Below are 8,252 nucleotides of genomic sequence, written 5' to 3'. Positions count from 1 at the left end.
GTGGTTGAACCAGTTTACATTCCCACCAGCAATGGAGAAGGGTTCCCCTCTCTCCACAATTTCTCCAGCATGTGTTGTCACTTGAGTTTTGATCTTAGCCATTCTGATGGGTGTAAGGTGAAATCTCAAGGTTGTTTTGATTTACATCTCCCTGATGGCTAAGGATGTTGAGCATTTCTTTAATTGTTTCTCTGCCATTCTATATTCCTCTACAGAGAATCCTCTTTTTAGCTCCATATTTCATTTTTTAATTGAATTGCCTGATGTGTTGCTTTTTAACTTCAATTTCTTTCTTCAGAGACTTGAAGCGTTTGGGTTTTTTTTTTTTTTTTTTGGTTTTTTTGTTTGTTTGTTTGTTGGTTGGTTTGTTTAAACAGGTGTTTCATATGCTTGGTTAAAGTCACACCAAGGTACTTTATGTTATTAGTGACTGTTGTGAAGGGTGTTGTTTCCCTAATTTCTTTCTCAACCCTTTTGTCTTTGGTATACAGGAGGGCTTCTGATTTTTTGAGTTAATTTTGTATCCAGCCACTTTGCTGAAGGTGTTAATCAGCTGAAGTTCTCTGTTTGAGTTTTTGGGGTCATTCATGTATACTATCATATCATCTGTGAATAGTGATACTTTGACTTCTTCCTTTCTGATTTGTATCCCCTTGATCTCCTTTAGTTGTCTTATTGCTCTAGCTAGGACTTTTAGTGCTATGTTGAAGAGATATGGAGAGAGTGGGCAGCCTTGCCTTGTCCCTGATTTCAGTGGGATTGATTTACATTTCTCTCCATTGAGTTTGATGTTGGCTATAGGCTTTGCTGTATGTTGCCTTTATATTTAGGTATGTGCCTTGTATCGCTGATCTCTCCAAGACTTTAAACATGATGCATGTTGGATTTTGTCAAATACTTTTTTGGCATCTAAGGAGATGATCATGTGGTTTTCCTCTTTTAGGTTATTTATATGGTAGATTACATTGATGGATTTCCATATACTGAACCACCCTTGCAACAGTAAGCAACTGTAACACCCCCTTTTTTCTAATTGACAGGTCATCTGGACAATAAAATAGAGACATTTCAGAATTAAATGATATCCTACATCAAATGAATCTGACAGATAACTACAGAATATCTCATCCAAACATCAAAGATGTACATTCTACTCGGCAACCCACAAAAGCTTCTGTAAAACAAACTACAACCTGGGAGACACACACAAAACAAACTTAACAAATACAAAAAAAATTGAAATAATTCCATGTAGCCTATCCTATCATTATACAATAAACTCTGAAATCAACAATAAATAAATCTCTATTAAGTACATAAACTCAGGGAGATTAAGCAACTCATAACTGAGTGATGAACTGGTCAAAAAATTTTAAAATTCCTGGAATTAAACAGAAATAAAAGAACAATACAACAAGTCCTCTATGGCAAATTAAACGCAGTTTTAAGGAGGGCGGAGCCAAGATGGTGACTAGTATACAGTTTCTGAGTGGTGGAAGAGCTGAACGTCTGAGTTGGTGAGTGGAAGGACCTCTGAACCCAGGAAAACAACAGTGAGGCTTTCTAAACAACAGGGAACATCGCATGAGGTGAGAACTTTGGTCTCAGGTCACCCGGGGGCTTGTTTGGGGAAGGAGAAAAAACAATCCTTTGACCTCCTGGCACTCCCCTCTCTCGGACCTCCCTCCTCCTTGGCACAGCGGACTCATCCAGATTCTGGGCACAGACCGAACTGCCTGGGGTCTGCAGCGGCTGAGGGGCAGCTCCTAGCCCTTTAGCAGAACTGCCAGCGGTACCGTTCTCAGAGTCCCAGACCTGCGTGGCGGCACCATCCTCCCAGGGCCCGAGTCTGCTAGCCACCATAATGGCTCCACAGGATCACTATCACTGTACTGCCCACCCAATCCCACAGTGACAGATAATACTCTATATATTCACCAAAACCAGGCAGAAATGCCATACAAGCTAGACACACCAGGCCCTGGGCCTCCCAAGCATGGAGAGCACAGTGGAGAGCCCCCAGGACTTCCCAGAAGGCATCTGTACTAGCAACCCAGTCTCCAGTTACAGCGGGACTTCCTAACCTGGCAGCAGAGCAGCACCGAGCTGGCAGAACACATCAGGACCTCCAGCCTAAGACCAACCAGAGCCAAACCAGAGAGCAGAGAGCTTGGTTACCCCGATCCCAGCTGATGTGACCACCTTGAGAGTGAGTACGACGTTGCATGTGTGCAAAGCCCCAGATCCAGGCCCCTTCTAAAATAGAAACCAAGCGTCAGTCTCCTCCCACCCACATACACACTGTGGGAAACAGAGGGTCACTTGGGACATCGAGGCCCCTGCACTGCAGGTCCAGACCTGCAGCACCATCATCCCAGGGTCCAGGATCTGCTAGCCAACATACTGGCCCCGCAGGATCACTCAGACACTGACTGCATGGCCCACCCAATCCCTCAGTGACAGATAATATGCAATATACCCACCAAAGCCAAGCAGACCTGCCATACAAGCTAACAACACCAGGTGCTGGACCTCCCAAGCTTGAAGAGCATAGTGGAGGGCCCCTAGGTGTTACCAGAAAACATCTGGACTGGCATCCCAGTCTCCAGCTACAGCAGAACTTCCTAACCTGGCAGTGGCAGCAGCACTGAGCTGGCAGAGCACATCAAACAAACAGGGCCAAAACAGAGAGCAGAGAGCCTAGATACACCAATCCCTGCAAAGTGACCTGCCTGAGAGTGAGTGCACCCTTGAGAATCTGCAGAGCCCCAGATCCAGGCTCCTTCTAAAACAGAAGCCAGGCATCAAACCCCTCCAACCCACATACCCACTTTGGGAAACAGAGGGTCACTTGGGACATTAAAGCCCCTGCTCTGTGGGTCCAATTGAGGAGTTAAGGCAGTTAATGACAGAAATTGCACAGCGACCATCACTAGTGCCTGCTACATATACAGTGCAGAGCCTCTCCCACACACTCAAGGGTTCAACATTATAACTCTGTCCCTCGAGACACACTTCCACACAAACTTCCACACACACACACAAACATACACAAACACACACAAACACACATACACACACACACACACACACACACCACATGCACGTCTGCATTTGCCCCTTTTGCACCTGCATACTTTTCTCCCACAGGTACAGCTAGTCTTCAGGACACGCTGAGGACACAGGACCTCTCTCTGCTTCCTGAAGAACTCTCCAGACGCCAGAGAGAAACAGTACCAGTCTGATCTGCAGAATCCAAAAACAAACAGGGAAGATTTCAGATAAGCCAATGGCCAGGGGTAGGCGAAAGAACACTTCCAACATAAATCAGGACATCATGACATCACCAGCAACCCCAAAAATTGATGGATACTCCAATTCATCAGAAGCACAGGAAAATGACTTTAAAGCTATGCTTACCCAATTATTTGAGGCTCACAAAGAGGAAACAAACAACTCACTCAGAACAATAACCATGCAAATTCAGTCAGTTAAAGAGGAAATGAACAAATCTTTTAACGATTTGGCCAGTCAATTGGAGTTAAAGAAGAAATAGACAAAATTCTTAAAGAAACACAGGCAAACATAGCCAAAAAAAAATAGAGGCACAAGTAGAGATAAAATTAGTGGCATATAGAAAGGAAATGAACAAAAAAATAGAGACTATCGTAGAGAGACAGGAATCTACATTCAAACAGATGAAGGAAATGGTGCAAGGCATGAAAACAGAATTAGAATCAATAAAGAAAACACAAACTGAGAAAAACCTTGAACTGGAGAACTTGAAGAAAAGATCAGGAACCACAAAGGTAAGCATCACCAACAGAATACAAGAGATGGAAGAGAGAATCTCTGGAGCTGAAGATACACTCACAGAAATTGATAATTCTCTCAAACAAAAAGTAAAATCAGAAAAGTCCTAAACACAAAATTTCGAAGAAATCAAGGACGCCATGAAAAGTCAAAATCTAAGAATAATAGGAATTAATGAAAAAGAAGACTCCAGGCTCCAAGGTCCAGAAAACATTCTCAAGAAAATCATAGAAGAAAATTTTCCCAACTTAAAGAAAGAGATGTCCACAAATATACAAAAGGCCTACAGAACACCAAATAGACTAGACCAGAAAAGAAACACATCACATCACATCACATCATAGACAAAACACTAAATCTACAGAACAAAGAAAAGTTATTAAAAGCAGCAAGGGAAAAAGGCCAAGTAACATATGAAGGTAGAGCTATCAGAATCACACGGGACTTCTCATCAGAAACTATGAAAGCTAGAAGGGCCTGAGCAAGTGTCATGGAGACTCTAAGAGATCACAAATGTCAACCCAGACCACTATACCCTGCAAAGGTTTCAATCAACATAGATGGAGGAAAATAATATTCCATGACAAAATAAATTTATGCAATATCTACATAGCAACCCAGTCCTACAGAATATACTAGAAGGAAAACTCCAACCCAATGAAAACAACTTCACCCAAGAAAACATGGCATACAGATAATATCCCAACAAAAAAGAAAAGAAAACAAGCAATGAAACACAGTAAGACCACTGACTGCAATACAAAAGGAACTAACATTCATTGGTCACTATTATCTATCAACATCAATAGACTCAACTCGCCAATAAAAAGACACAGACTAACAGAATGGATATGGAAACAGGATCCAACATTCTGCTGCATCCAAGAAACACACCTCTACAACAAAGATAAACACTACTTCAGAGTAAAGGGCTGGAAAAATGTCTTTCAAACAAACGGACCCAGAAAACAAGCTGGGGTAGCTATCCTCATATCTAAAAAAAATAGACTTTTAACCAAAAGTAATCAAAAAAATGAGGAGGGACACTACATTCTCATCAAAGGAAAAATCTACCAAGAGGACATCGCAATTCTGAACATCTATGCCCCAAACACAAGAGCGCCTACATTCGTAAACGAAACATTATTAAAACTTAAATCACACATCAATCCCAACAACTTGATAGTGGGAGACTTCAACACCCCACTTTCACCAAGGGTCAGATCATCTAGACATAAACCTAATAAGGAAATAAAGGCACTTACAGAGGTCATAAATCAAATGGACCTAATAGATGTCTACAGAACATTCCACCCATACTCAAAAGAGTATACCTTCTTTTCAGCACCTCATGGAACCTTCTCCAAAATAGACCACATAGTTGGTCACAAAGCAAGCCTCAACAGGTACAAGAAGATTGAAATAATCCCCTGTATTCTATCTGACCACTGTGGAATAAAACTGAATCTCAACAAAAATGGAATTAGAAAAAAGCCTACAAGCACATGGAAACTGAACAACTTGCTGCTCAATGATAGCTGGGTTAAGGAAGAAATAAAGAAAGAAATTAAAGACTTCCTAGAATTCAATGAAAATGAAGGTACAACATACCCTAATTTATGGGACACAATGAAAGCAGTGCTCAGAGGAAAATTCATAGCACTAAGTGCCTTCAAGAAGAAATTTGTGACATCTCATACAAGCAACTTAATGGCCCAACTGAAAGCCCTAGAGAAAAAAAAAAAAAAAAAGCAAATGATCCCAAGAGGAGCAGACGAACGGAAATAACCAAACTCAGGACAGAAATCAATCAACTAGAAACTAACAAAACTATTCAAAGAATCAATGAAACCAAGAGCTGGTTCTTTGAAAAAATCAACAAGATAGACAAACCTTTAACCAAACTAAAAGGCAGAGAGAAACTATCCAAATCAGCAAAATCAGAAATGAAAAGGAGGGCATAACTACAGACACCGAGGATATCCAAACAATTATTAAGTCGTACTACAAAAGGCTATATGCCACAAAATTCGAAAATCTAAAAGAAATGGACAATTTTCTTGATAGATTCCATTTACCAAAATTAAGTCAAGATCAGGTAGAAAGATTGAATAGTCCTACTTTCCCCAAGGAAATAGAAGCAGTCATCAACAGTCTCCCTTCCAAAAAAAGTCCTGGGCCAGATGGGTTCAGTGCAGAATTCTACCATACCTTCAAAGAAGTGCTAACTCCAATTCTCTCCAAACTCTTCCACAAAATAGAAACAGAAGGAACATTACCAAACTCATTCTATGAAACCACGGTCACCTTGATACCTAAACCACAAAAAGACCCAACAAAAAAAGAGAACTTCAGACCTATCTCTCTTATGAACATTGATGCAAAAATACTCAATAAAATACTTGCAAACCGATTCCGGCGAGGCAAGATGGCGGCGCCAGGAGGACTCTCATTCTGAGGAGCAGCACAGCAGGATTGGCACAGTGACCAGCAATCAGAACTCGAGGCCATAGAACACAAGTGATTGTGTTTCATAGGTGAGAGGATACCCCACGGTGGGGGATTCAATCAGCTTTAACTCACCCGGCTAAATTGCGGAAGAGATCCTGGTTCCACCAGGCGCTTGGTCGCCAGCCCAGAGCTATACACCAGCATGATCTGGTCACTGTCCCAGACTGAACTGTGGGCCCACAACATCAAGGACTGGATTTACTAGTCGAGAGATAACCCCACGGAGCAGGAAATTATTGGGACCGACCTCAGGTCACCCAGAAATCCCCTGGAAAAGACTCGGGTTCTGCGGGTGTCCCAAAAGCAAGCCCGAAGCCAGAGCCAGGACCCAAACGCCTGCACGGAGCCCTGCCTGCGAGCCTGATTCGCCGCCTCAGATAGAACTGTGGGCACCAGGGCACCAGGCACCAGAGACTGCGTTTCACTGGCAGGTGCAAACCCACAGGGAGGGAAACGCCTGGTCTGATCTCAGAGCACTCAGCCGACACCCCCACCCCGAAGCGGTCTAGGGAAAATTACCCATTTTAGGCAGCAGCCAAGGATCCGAACGGCCAGAAAGGCGGAGCCACAAGCGGTCATCTGTGCCTGTGGGTTCTACTTACCACCCCAGACAGAACAGCGGTCCCCAAAGCAAAGACTGAGTGTCTCTGGCAGGAGGAAACCTCCAGCAGAGGGGATCATCAGCTCTAACGGTTAGGACACCCAGCACCAAAAGACTCCCTGGATTCACGAAGACTCTAGGCTCTAATGCAGGCAGGAGTGCTGTGCTCAGCCGCCATTATTGAGTTCCTCTTGGGCACTGGGACACACAGCTGCATCCTCAGACCTTCAAAAACCAGAGAACCATTACAGCAGCCCTCAGATACTGTACCAAGGATCAACCAGTTATCCCTAGCTAGACTGTCAAAACTGTGGGAATCCCTGGTCCTTCAAGAGGGCTGCACCCACAGCGTCTGGGCCAGAGCAGTGCCTGCAGCCACCATCCCAGACAGGGACACACAGCTTCTGGTCCAGAGTGAGGCACCCAGCCTCCAGACCAGAGCAGTGCCCCCAGGCGCCAACTCAACCTACATGCACATCCTCCAGACCCAGAGCGGAGCACTCAGCCTCCGGCCCAGAGACTTGCCGAGTGCACCTCTCACTTTCCCGGACAGAACTGTGTGCCCCAGGATAACAGACTGAGTTTCCCTGTTGGGAGAAAACCCCACAGCTAGGGAATCAGCAGGTTCTTCAAGAGGACTGTACCTGGAAATTTAGTGAGCAGCAGCACACTAAATTTATAACAAGAAACCCAGCATTGAGGCAGCTGTCTTGAGATCTTCTATGGGTAAGAGGAGATCCCCCACTGCCTAACAAAGACCACAGCTACTACTCAGGGCTATAAACCTGAGGTGAGCAGTGGCAACTCCTGAGAAACACTGGCCATACAGTGACCATAACCAAAAAGCAGAGAAGGACTCCTTCAGGAAAAATCATCTTCCAGCCAAGGGGATTCTCCCTACCTCAGGACTCCAGGAAACACAGAAACTAACAGCCAACACCTAAATCAGCCCAATGGGTAGTGGTCAGCATAAAAGCTCAACCAACAAAAGACAGAGCAATATGGCATCTCCAGAACCCAACCATCCAGGGGCGAACAGCCCTGGACAACGCAGCATAATAGAAAATCAAGAAGATGACCTTACATCTATGCTGATGAAGAAGATAATAGAGGAAACAAATAAAATACGTAAAGAATTAGAGGAAGATAAAACCAAACAGATCATGGCTATCCGTAAAGAAATGGAGGAAGTTAAAGACAAGCAGATTAGGGCCATCCGTGAAGAAATACGGGAAGATGAAGCCAAACAGCTTGTGGCCTTCAGAGAAGAAATAATTAAATCACTGAAAGAAATAAAAGAAACAGAGTTGAAGGAACTAAAAGAAAA

The sequence above is a fragment of the Psammomys obesus genome, unplaced genomic scaffold (genome assembly GCF_907164565.1).
Source record: "Psammomys obesus unplaced genomic scaffold, mPsaObe1.curated_primary_1811, whole genome shotgun sequence".
Lineage (NCBI taxonomy): Eukaryota > Metazoa > Chordata > Mammalia > Rodentia > Muridae > Psammomys > Psammomys obesus.
Note: the sequence above shows the minus strand (reverse complement) of the source record.